The 12,446-nt window shown below is 39.7% G+C and overlaps 1 protein-coding gene across 2 annotated transcripts in view; it reads right to left on the bottom strand.

Moving 5' to 3' along the window:
- The window catches only part of LOC125882566 (synapsin-3-like), a 187,155-nt gene that overhangs the window by 135,517 nt on the left and 39,192 nt on the right, over positions 1–12,446 (bottom strand). The window lies entirely within an intron of this gene.

Below are 12,446 nucleotides of genomic sequence, written 5' to 3'. Positions count from 1 at the left end.
GTAAGCCTTTCACTTCAGTAATAATCTGCAGATTTGACGATTCTACAGCGGAGTCCAATCAAATTGTACAAATGATTATATTGCAAGCATTGTTTTGCCCATCTTTAGGTCACATGTGAATTATTCTCCTGTACCAACAGTACAGTGTATGTGCCCCAAACACTCCTTAAAGTCAAAACAACCTTAAAATATCCTTTGTTTATTTGATTGAAGGAGAGCTGAAATTTCAACAGACCTTCCAAAATACCTTGTGAGCGGGCAAAATAATGACTCATATTTTCCATAATTACAGAATCTGACCTTGCGGGGCTTCGGGTAAACAGAATCCCTTGGCAAAGACTAACAAGTGAAATAAAGTGCCTTTATTAAAGAGAAAAAGTTGATGCAAGGACAGTTCCTTTGTGTTTGATTTTCAGTTTCTGGTGGCGACATATAATTGATATTTCTGTGACTGTTATGAAAGAAACACGCCATCTTTTGTTTTGTTTTGTTTTGTTACACTGAGCTCTCAAACTGCTTGAAAGTTTGAGGGCCATCCAAGGATCACATGGAAAAAGAAGCACTGATGCACTTGTTTTCTTGTGGTCTGAAGCTGTGAACTTCCAGTTACTGGACGAGTTATCTCTCTGACCGTCAGACCTGCAGTATTTAGATTGACCAGGAGACAGATGTGGATTCACTGTGCTATTCATAGCTTGAGTTTGTATACAGAAAAACCACACTGGAAAGTTGACATTGTTGCATTTTTACTTTTGGTTTATTCAAGTACACGTTGCACAATTAAACTTGTTTATTGGTTTATTGGAGTTCTGCTGACATGTCATCCCACCGGGGTTGGGTTTATGTGTGGGTTTTTTTTTTGCTGACATTTATACACTTAAAAAGATACTCTTGCAATTTAGATTAGCACTTCCATAGAGTCGAGGGGCTTGGAAGTGACATTGCTCTAAGAACAGTCAAATTTTGGGATATCTAGACTTTTATTACCAATGATTCAAGCTCAAAAAACAGTGGACCCTATTTACCAGGATAAAACTTAGTTGCATCTTTAGTGAGTTAAAAATCTGTTTTCTGCAGTTGTGTTTTGGGATTGATGAGGAAAGATGCCATGCAAAAGACCATGCTAAGATCCTGGTTTAGCTCTTTCTCGTAGGAACTGCGTTTATATTAGAGGGTGACACGGGAGTGGATTTTCAGTCCTGTCCCATCCTCCTCCAACAAAAATAATCCCATCCTGTCCCAGTCCCATGAAAAAGAAAAAAAAATCCTGTCCTGTCCCAATCCCACAAGAATGACTCCTGTCCCATCCCTCTCCTGTGTTCTGTTTCAGTTACAGTAAAAAAACACGTCTTATAGGCAAGATTTAACGCTGTCACTCTCGAGTCTTAAAAAATTCTTAAGTACTCAAGACTTGCCCGAAAGCTCGGTCAGGGTGATGCGCGGATCATTTTACTTCACTTGTAACACTGCCTTCCCTAACTCCTCCATTTTGGCTGCTGGCTGCACTGTGCGTCAACATCCATATACGTCATGCGCTGGTCAGGTGGCTGGTTGCTGGTTGGCTGTAGCCAGCCACCTGACAGGAGAGAATAAAAATGAATAAAACAAGACAACAGATCAACCAGCTTCATATTAAAAACAAGGAAATAGCATTTATTCATTGTGCAACTACATATTTATATATATATATATATAAAAACTTGACTATTGTTACTATGATTCCCAGTCCCGCCTGCTCCCGTTGACTTTTTTTACCAACCTGTCCCAATCACGTCACGAATAGTGAAACTGATTCCCAACCCGTGGGACTCCCGAAAAAATGAGCGCGTTTACATGCACGCTAATAAACCGATCATTATCTGACTTCTGGAGTTACCTGATTATTCAAGTGGTCATGTAAACAGCATAATCCAATAGGCGTGATCAGATAAAAGCCATTATCTGATTATGAGAAATCAGATGGACACATCTAGCTTTTTCCCCAATAGTCAGATTATTCGGTGCATGTATACCCTTTAATCTGGTTTCTTTCGGGTTTTGCTATTTTATATTCCCACTCCACTACATTTCAGAGAGAAATATTGTACTTTCTACTCCACTACGTTAATCTGACAGCTTTTGTTTCCTTTCAGATAAAGATTTTACATAAAATAATATATTTTTATATTCTGTGTTTAAATTGTCACTTTTATTTTATCTTACTTATATGTTATGCACTTTGTGTGACAAGTTTATATAAAATACACTTGTATATTGCACTTTGCAGTACTTTTACTCTAAATCTACCCAAAGTATGTAAAATTGGCTCCACATTGATAAACTACACATTGAATGCTCTCACATGTATTTGTTAATGATAAAACAAACAGTACCGTAAGAATATAAACTGTCAGCATGATGAGTGCTTTATTTTGCAAATATATGACTTGTATACTTTTCAAGGTTTTTCAAGGATATGAGTACCTACTGTAACAGGAAGTTTGAGTTTTATGTCATGTACTTGAGGAGAAATCCAACTGAAGGACTGAATCATGTAACCCAGGTTTTTCTGATTATCAGATTATTGAAGTGCACGTAAACGCGTCAAATCGGATTATTACCATTACCTGATTATTCCCAGTTATCTGATTATTGTGCGCATGTAACGGCGCTCAGTGTCAGCCTCTAGTTTATATACAACTACGCTGAAAACAGCAAATACGGTTTTTAATAAAAACATTTTGTTTTCCATTAACATAATGACGAAATGTTGCAAATTAACATACCCAGTAAGTTGCGAAAATGTTGATATATGTATCTGTAAAATGTTCACTGAAAAGATATTTCATTTTTTTCTGCCGAACAGGAAATCTTGCAATTTAATATCCTTTTGTGTTGACTATGGCATTATTTTTACTTATTAGTCTTCTGTAAACGTGTTTGATTTTAAACATTTAAGAAGTTGCACAAATGAACGCCCCCAAGATGGAACATATGGCATTACATATAAACATAAATAATAATTATTACAATTAGAATCATAATAAATAATTTAAAAACTACATACGTGAAAATAAATGAATAAATAAATAATAAAAATGTGATAAATAGTTCAAGCACACATTTAGAACTAGGTACGGCACACTATCCTCAAATTAGTTTGCGTCTTTAATATAAGTGTTACATTTTCAGGGCATCCTCAATGTCACTTTTTTCCCCAAATATCAACAAACCCAGAAGCCCTATTTCTTACTATATAGGTGAGCATTTCCAAGACCCAAACTCGCTGTTAAATCCTTCAACCAACGGCCAAGAGAGGGGCAACACACATTCTTCCAGCAGAGCGCAATTGAAAGCCTCCCCTGTAATTATTAGTCCTTTAATTAACATTTAACCACAATCACAATCTTTCCCTAATCTTAACCAAAGTACTTCTGTTGCCTAAACCTAACCACAAGACAGGAGTCTGGACACAAACCCGGGATTCTGGTGTCAAAGTCCTGCACTTCCTATATCCACCATCTACCTACAAATCCAGTGCAGTCCATGAATGTAGTGTTTCATTTACTCAAAGAAGTCTGGTCTCTGAGCATAATTCAAGTAATGATTACATTGTCACCGCAACGTTATTATAGATGCAACTTTGTGGCATACAAATCATTTCGAGGAGACAGGACGGCCTAGTTCAGGGTTCCCGCACATTTTTATCAAGATATTTCAACACTTCTCCATAACGTTTCCATATTATTTTACCCAATTTCCATGATTTTATTTATGTAGCTAAAATGGGTAGGCCTATGTAGTGAAACAGCCATACATGATTAAACACCCCCTCCCCAGGCATTTGCAGATCAGCCAACTGCTGGCGCTGTTACATTTCAGTTCAGAGAAGGACCCTAATGCAGATCAACAGACAGTCTGAGGTTTTAACAAAAAAACAAGCTTTAATATAGCCGATGGAAAACATCCAAAACCGGGAGGCAAGCAGAACAAACAAAACAAAACAAACAGAAAACCAACCGGGACAAACATGATGAACAGGGATGAATGCCTGATGAACACAGGAGGAACACAAATGAACTGGCAATAACCAAAGGGAAACACAGAGGTATATATATACACACAGGAAACTAATCACAACAACAAGACACAGCTGGAGTAGGACGACACGGGCAAAAGGAGGGAAATGGGGATTGGCTAACAACAAGGGTGTGGTGGGGAACCTTAGGGTGGAGCAAACAAGACTAATACAGAACAGGACTCTGGGAACTGGGAAGGACTAATGAGACAGGTGTGACAGAAGACAGGCAGGAAAACACACAAAGACAGGAAGTAAAATCAGACATGACACATGAGGAGAGAATCTACAAAATAAAACAGGAAGCAGATAAAACTTGAGGAACATAAACAGAAAACATAGGATAACAGGATATAAAACAAAACCACGATCATGACGAGCGTGCCAATAGATGAGACCAGAACATACAGGTTCTTTGCAAAACGTCACAGCTGCGACCTCTGTTGATGGATAGAAAACCAAAGATCCTGTAGATGTCAGAAGTTTGTATACATGTATTTCTTGTTACATGAATATTTGTGTCATACACGTGTCTAATGATTATTTTGAGACCTTGTCTGAACCTGTGCATACGCAATACCTTAATAAATTAAGGTGGACCTCCGTCATGTCCCTTCAGTCTCTCCCCATGCAAATGGATCAGTGTCCTAACACAGAGGCCAGATATTTTAAACACAGATGTCTGGATCATGATACCTGATGATTCAGTCAAATATTTGGTTGAATAACCAGGTATCGATGGGCTAAGTGGTGTCTGTACATAACCAACCTATTAACAGCAAACTGTTTGATCGATGCTGAGACTTAGTTGGACAGTCTAATGCTGCTGTACTGTACGACTGTACTGCAGCAGCCTCCCACTCAAACTAACATTAGCCATCCATCAGTAGTAACTGTCACTGCCATCATGTAGTGATTTACCACACTGAGAGTTAATATTCATGTATCTTTTGTGCCTTAAATCTCAGTGTGAAAGCCTTGATTAACAGGTTATACAACAGCTTTTTGGCATTTTCTTGTTTCTCTGCATATGTAACAGCGCATTTCTTTCCCCGAAAAAGGGGACACAGGTTTGGCAATGACACATGTAAGTCTGGTCTTTGTGTATCACATTATACTAGTGACCTTTGAACTTATTTGTGTAACGTTAGACATATTTTGGGATTTTTATGAAAATATTTTTAACAATAGCCAAAAAACAAAACATTCTGTGAATTCTAAACCTGTTCCAGGCCTGGAAAACAGTTTTTCTGATTTGATATCTTTTCCAGGAGTTTCATGATACAGTATGACATTAGTATACATCACATTGTAAAGGATTAGTACCAGTCTTCAACCCTGGGATTGGGAACTACTGCTTTACGGCATAAGTCAAGAGCATCCGCTAGCATGATGGTCTAATGGTGCACACTGAGTTGAGGCTTTCAGAGTTTTTAATGACAGTGACAAAGGAGTGAAATGTCAACAGAAGCCTTTTTAAGCCTTACTTTGCAACAATGCATCAAGGTTTATGGAAAACGAGGTCTTATTTTGAAGAAGCACTACTGTTACACCATACATACTAGCTCTTATTTGACTTGCATGTTAATCCGACAATGACATAAAAATAAAGAGCTCTCTTTGCTTGTGGATTGCACATTGTTCATAGCCATGTTGTGTCCCACTGCTCTGTCGGTCTCAGTGTTGAACTCTCACCCCTTGCAGGCGTGGGACACTCTAACAATCTGTCGAGAGCTTCAGGCTGGAGCTGTGCGTAGCTGAAGATCTAGGCTACACGCTAGAGGCCTTCGGTTACTGGGACAGCCTGTTTGGGATTTAAAGTGCCTCTCGACCTACTCACACCAAAACACATTCTCCTTTTGCAGCACAAACAAAAGCCTCTTTCCTCCTCCACTTGTCTTCTTCATGTCCACCTCCGTGTTTTTCATCTCCCTGCATCTGTCCTTTTAAGTCTGTTCATTATTGTTCATTACGGCCACTGTGGTGGATCTTGTTCTTAACATCTCCCAGCTGTTTTGGGTCTCTCGCTGTCTCATTCTCTGTAATTTTGGATGCCGTGAATCTTCAGCATGACTGACCTACATACTAAGACAGGCAATGCCCCCTGTCACCCTGGACCACCACCCCTATGGAGCATGAGGGCGGACCCTCCGGCTCACCAGCTAAAAATGACCGGTATGCGTTTCACGGCATTGCAAAACATGTCGTCACTCCAAGTGATCAGTTTAATTTACAGGCCGCTGGGCTCTGTGGTCTGAACAATCGCTTTACATGTGTCCAAATGTAAACATTCAGCTCTGCAAAGAGGTCTGGGCTTTCCTTCTCCCACTTGTGCACACACCCACTATATAAACACCATGGAGCTGAATTCCTTTTTTTTTACCATGAGAATATGTTCCTTCTTTTGTACCACTAATAGGAAGCGTATGAGTCATGTATGAAGACAAGACTGATTGCCCCTCCAGGTTTGTTTTTAGAGTTATCCCTCCTTCTATTTGTATCCACTTCACTAAACTTGATGTTGAACTAATACTGCTGTGTTTACAGAGGAGATTTTCTATGCTGGACATGCATTTTTACATGGCGACTAAATTCCTCATGTGTTGATTTAGCTCATGTTTTCTCTGATGAAGGACACAAGGCTCCCAGTAACAGGGAAACATTCAAGTTTCAGTATATGCCTGTCAAGACCTTAAACTGTCAATGACTGTTTTTTTTTTGTCCACTAAGGGGCAGCAGAAACTCATCCAAACATCTTGGATGAAAGGTGAAACATCTGAAAGTCAAGTCAGTCCAGCTGCCTTTGATATAGCACTTGGAATTATCATGACCTGGATGACTGAGAATCTTAACCAACACTGGGCATACCACCGTTTATGCTCATTTAGCAAACTTGTTCTCAAGTTGACAATTCAATCCAGCATCCAGTAGAGTTGGGTAGCGTTCACATTTAACCAATGGCAGGTACAGTTCTGGTACCTGGAAGTCAGTACTTGTACCCAATGGTACCTTTTTCGGTACTTTTCTTTCTCTATAATGACAAAAATATAGCTTTTGAACAAGCAACAGGGGTGACATAGTAGACCAAAACACAATTCTGCTCTTCTGCTCTTTTCTTATATCACAAAGATCTTATCTTCTGTCTCTGTCTGCTTGTGTGTGTGAGTTTGTGTCTGCTCATCCAGCAGTGATAATAGGCTATTACTAATATGATACAGAAAAGATAACAGAGCAGACATCATAACTTTTGTGATAGATCAGTACTGCAGTGATAACTTTGGAAAGCTAAGGGAGCAGCCACAGAGATCTGTGGCCTTCTCCTTGGCTACGAGGCACTTCTGCATCCTGTCTGAAGCTGAACCTGGCAGCTCTGATAAGTCCCGTTGCTGGTGTTTTCCTCCTGTTAATGCGAATAGTTCCCACAGTAGTTCCCCCTTGATAGTTAGGGTTAGGGGATAAGGTTTGGTTCATGTTTAGTTAGGGGAAAACATATATTGACAAGGAAACACTCCGAGCTTGTTAGCGTTAGTATGGCCAGTTTAATGTCAACATTGCATGACATTAGCTAACTAACACGGTGGACCTTTATTTTCCAACCTCAAAGACACACCTTTTGTTCAAAAGCACTGTAATACTGTCCTTAATTCTTCAGTGCACACCAGTTTAATAAGCGTGGCTAGCATACACTCCCATTAGCATCGTTAGATACCACCTCAAAATAATGACTAAGTCAAAATAATGAGATTCTATCTCAAAATAATGATATTAAGTCGAAATAAGGAGTTACTATCTCAAAATAATGAGATACTAAGTCAAAATAATGAGATGCCATCTCAAAAATAATGAGATACTAAGTAAAAAAGAGATACTAATTCAAGTAAGTTATTAAGTTATTTCGACTTAGTTTCTCATTATTTTTGACTTAGTATCTCATTATTTTGACCTAGTATCTCATTATTTTAGACTTAGTATCTCTTTATTTTGAGATAGTATCTCATTATTTTGAACTTAGTATCTCATTATTTTGACTTAGTATCTCATTTTGACTTAGTATCTCATTATTTTGACTTAGTATCTCATTATTTTAGACTTAGTATCTCTTTATTTTGAGATAGTATCTCGTTATTTTGACTTAGTATCTCATTATTTTTGACTTAGTAAGTCATTATTTTGAGATAATCTCTCATTATTTCGACTTAGTATCTCATTATTTCGACTTAGTAAGTCATTATTTTGAGATAGCGTCTCATTATTTCGACTTAGGCTGTGTCCGAAATCACCCCCTACTCACTAAATAAGGGGTGGCCAACCCCCAGCTCGCGAGCCGCATGCAGCTCTTTGCCTATCAGTGTGCGGATTTTCGATCCATTAATTAAAACCATTGGTGTACGGCTCTTCCGTCATAAAAAAAAAATCAATTTATTGTTATGAGTGCGTATGGCCCTTTAAGAAATGTAACAGGCTGAAGTGGAGCAAGTGAGAGAGAGAGGAGTGCGCACAGGCAGGTGAGAGGGTGTGGAGTTCGGGAGGAATGCAGGATGACAGCGCGTGGCGATATCGCACAACAAAAAATGTCAGGGAAGAAATGCATGTCTTTGTGTGTGCGTGTGTGGAGAGAGTATGAGAGAGGGAGAGACTGTGTGTGGATGTGTGTGGAGTAGTGTTGCAAGGTATACTGTTACCAAAGGTAGACCGCAGTAGGCTGCTACTTAAACACCACGGTACATGACATGGTGCCACTACTGTGGGATAAGTTCAAAGTCCAATCAAAGGAGGGTGAGTGTCCATGCGCTGGCCAATAACAGCCATAGTGCTCCGTGGTGCAAGATAATGGCTTACCGGTGACCGAGAAGCACGGCTCCAGGTGAATTAATTGGCGTCATGACTGCCCAGAAATACCTGAACAGCCGAGCCGTGGCGGCACACAGGTATGTGACGTGTCAGAAGAGAAACGAGCCGTTCACATTTCTTTCTTTATGGCAGGTAACGGCCCACAAACCTCACCGCACTTTAGGGACTGTTCTTTACTTATGAAGGGACTACTCTTTACTTGTCAGGGGAGGAGGGTGGCTGGTTGATTTTTTTTTTTTTTTTGATCCCCCCCTATGTTAATCACTTATTGATGCTGTTTTTGAAGTATGAATAAGTCAATAAGTAATTTATTCCATTGAAATATCATTGATGTATTATAGAAAAGTGATTTATCTTTTTATAAATGACAAAAGGCACATCTGCCTCATTTTTGGTGTGGTATCGTGATACTACTCAGAACCGTGATACTTTCACTGGTATCGTACCGTGGGTCCCAATTTTGGTACCATGACGACACTAATCTGGAGAGAGTATGAGAGTGGGGATGTGTGTGGAGAGAGTGGGAGAGGGAGAGACTGTGGGTGTGGAAGGGGGATGGAGAAAGACAGTATGAGAGGGAGAGACTGTGTTTGTGTGTATTTCTATTCATGGTTATTCATTTGTGTGTGAGATAAATAAATCTGGCTTTGAAAATTGGAAATGTATGGATTTTGATTTTATGTCATTTAGTGTTTGTGTGAGAGAGGGAGTATGTTTGTAAGCACACGTGTATGATGTAACTCTTAGTACCACGGTAATTTGTGTGGCTCTTGGTCTCTGACTGGTTGGCCACCCCTGCACTAAATAGTGTGTTCGCCATTTTGTAGTGCTGTCCGAATGTTTAGTGTAAATTAATATACCCTATATAGCGGACTCATAGTATCCCACAATGCAGCGCGAAAAGTAGTGTACAACCGATAGTCACTAACCAAGCAATATGTACCACGATGCATGGCGGTGGCACCAGTAGCAGACGGCAGACACCACTGCTGTATGTGATGTGAAAAACAAAATTGTCATGTTTAACTTTCCCCAGGAGGGGGTGTCATTTGACCACTGGTCTGACACTGAAAGTTTACATTGACAATTCAGAAACGACGGTTTGTGTATGTATTTTAAATATAAATGTACAGGCCTAGCATAATCTTTTCACTTACGATTCTATGACGTCTTGCTAGTCTAGCAAGAGCAGCACGTCTCAGCCTTCTCTCTCTGATAATGTGTTTTCTTCTTATCAAAATTATTTTGATATTTATGATGGTGATAAAAGGCAGTTGGGGGTGGATTTACAGAGTAAAAAACGTTATTATAAGCGGAAATACAAGTACAATTAAAATGTTAAATAGAATAAAGCTTATGGTGCAATGTGAGGAATTAATCAAAAGCCTCTAATATGATTTAATAAAAGGCAACGGCAAGGAGAAAAGGTGTTCAGTCTTGATTTAAAAGAACTGAAATTGTATTTATTTTTGTATTTATTAATGTGGGAAAATACACTCAGTATTATGTATTTATCACACAAATGAATTTATTATTTATTTTGAAAACCCACCAGATGACATTGATCTGGCTCATTTTAATTGTGCAACAGTAATGACATACTTAACTACGCGACGGAGTAGTGTCCGAAAGTGTTTTAATGAGCTCACTATATAGGGAATTCCCTATATAGTGAGTAGGGAGTAGGGAGTAGTGAATGATTTCGGACACAGCTTTAGTATCTCATTATTTTGACTTAAGGCCCGAACATACTTGGGCGTACTATTAGCGGAGCGGACATCGCAAGGAATGTACGCAGTCATTCAGGCTTTCATAGTCGAGCGCACTTCCGCATTGTAGTTTCCTGTAAAAATGTCCGTGAAAAATCCCTGCGATGTGAAAAATACATGCCGAGCAGTCACCGGTGCATGGAGCGGAGTCCACGCGGTCGTAAAATCTGGAGCTTTGCGTGCACAGGGCTGGCGGACGTCCGTTTTGAGTCCGCGCGGACCGCAGATTCTGTTTCGCGTACGTTCCGCCCGAGTATGTTCGGGCCTTTAGTATCTCATTATTTTGAATTATTAGATCTTATTTTTTTCCATCAAGTGGCGAAAATGGGCTTCCATAGTACTGAGATGGTTTGTTAATACAATTATCCACACATTATTTGTCAGATATTTGCATGAAAAACTCTCCAGAAGGTGACAAACACAAACACAGCAAAGAGGTCAAGTTCAGTGACTAGCTGAGATGAAGCCTAGTGACTGCACCAACCTGTCACTCAAAGCTGCCACACCCTCAATTATTATGCACAACTTTAAGCCTTAATAAAATGTAAACAGGTGAGTTGTATAAAAATTCAACCCCTGAACAGTTGTCATGAACTGGGAGATTAGCTATAGAGACCAAAACTGTTTGTACCAGGCTGCAAACATGTTTATTTCTACTGTAAAGTTGAACATTTCAATATAGGGGTTATTGGGATCGGCTCTGTTTTGGAGTGAGCCTCAAGTGGCCATTCAAGTAACTGCAGTTTTTGACACTTCTGCATTGGCTTAATGTTTCAGCCCTGAGGGGTTAGTAGAGAATATTAGACTATTAGAGAACTGTTGTTTTGTTTTTACTCTGTGAATCTGTGGGAAATATTCTGACGAAATCAGTTAAGTAGGCTGTAATTCCTGCGTTTAGTTTTAGTTTGCTTTTAGTGGTTGAAAATGTGTAAGAAAATAATGTTACTGAAGTGCTTTCACTTGTCATAAATAATGGATCGTTGATGTCATCTGACCTGTCTCAAACCAGATGATGGAAAGTGCAGCCACCACTGTGGGAGGAATATGTGATAAAGGTTTGCCAAGTTGTTATTAAAGTTAGCTCCTACAGTTTAGAAACAATCTTAGCTGCCGAAAAAACGATCAAAGTGACTTTACTCCTGTATATCCAATATATATTTATCTATTCGTGAAACTGTGCTACTCTTACACAATGCCAACAAGTACATAAGGGGAGTGCTGTTTTTTCTCTCTTCATATGACTCAGGCCAACCAGAGGATCTCCTGGTACTTGTGCATGAAGAAGTAAACACTTTGCCAGAGCAGGGCTGCATTGAGCAATCAGATGCCCATATCATTCAGAACACCGTGCAAACAGACTGACAGCTTCTTGGCAAGGCATCCTACATGTCAGCCTGAGAGAGAGAGAGAGAGAGAGAGGCCAAGAGACATAGAGACAGAAATAGAGGGACTGTCAGTGGTGGCGGTGATGCTCCTAGAGTCTTTGCCTCAGTGCTGTGTTCTGCTATTGTACATCAGTCATTGCTGGAGGCCAAGCCTGTCAGGACAGAGCAGCGTTTCCCCAGAGACCTCAGCCTCTCTGCTGGAATGCCCAGGAGAATATTCAACCCAAAGGCAGAAAGCGATGGGTGGACGAACACCCTCGTCTTCCCTGTGATACCGCCCAGTTGTCCACATTTTATTCATACAACACAATGAATCTTTCGCCAAGAAAGAGGTGATACATTTGAATACATTTTTAAATGCCATGTTCGTGCTATTGGCTTTAC

This window comes from Epinephelus fuscoguttatus, linkage group LG22, assembly GCF_011397635.1.
Source record: "Epinephelus fuscoguttatus linkage group LG22, E.fuscoguttatus.final_Chr_v1".
Classification (NCBI taxonomy): domain Eukaryota; kingdom Metazoa; phylum Chordata; class Actinopteri; order Perciformes; family Serranidae; genus Epinephelus; species Epinephelus fuscoguttatus.
Note: the sequence above shows the minus strand (reverse complement) of the source record. Positions and strands in the feature narration are given on the sequence as shown.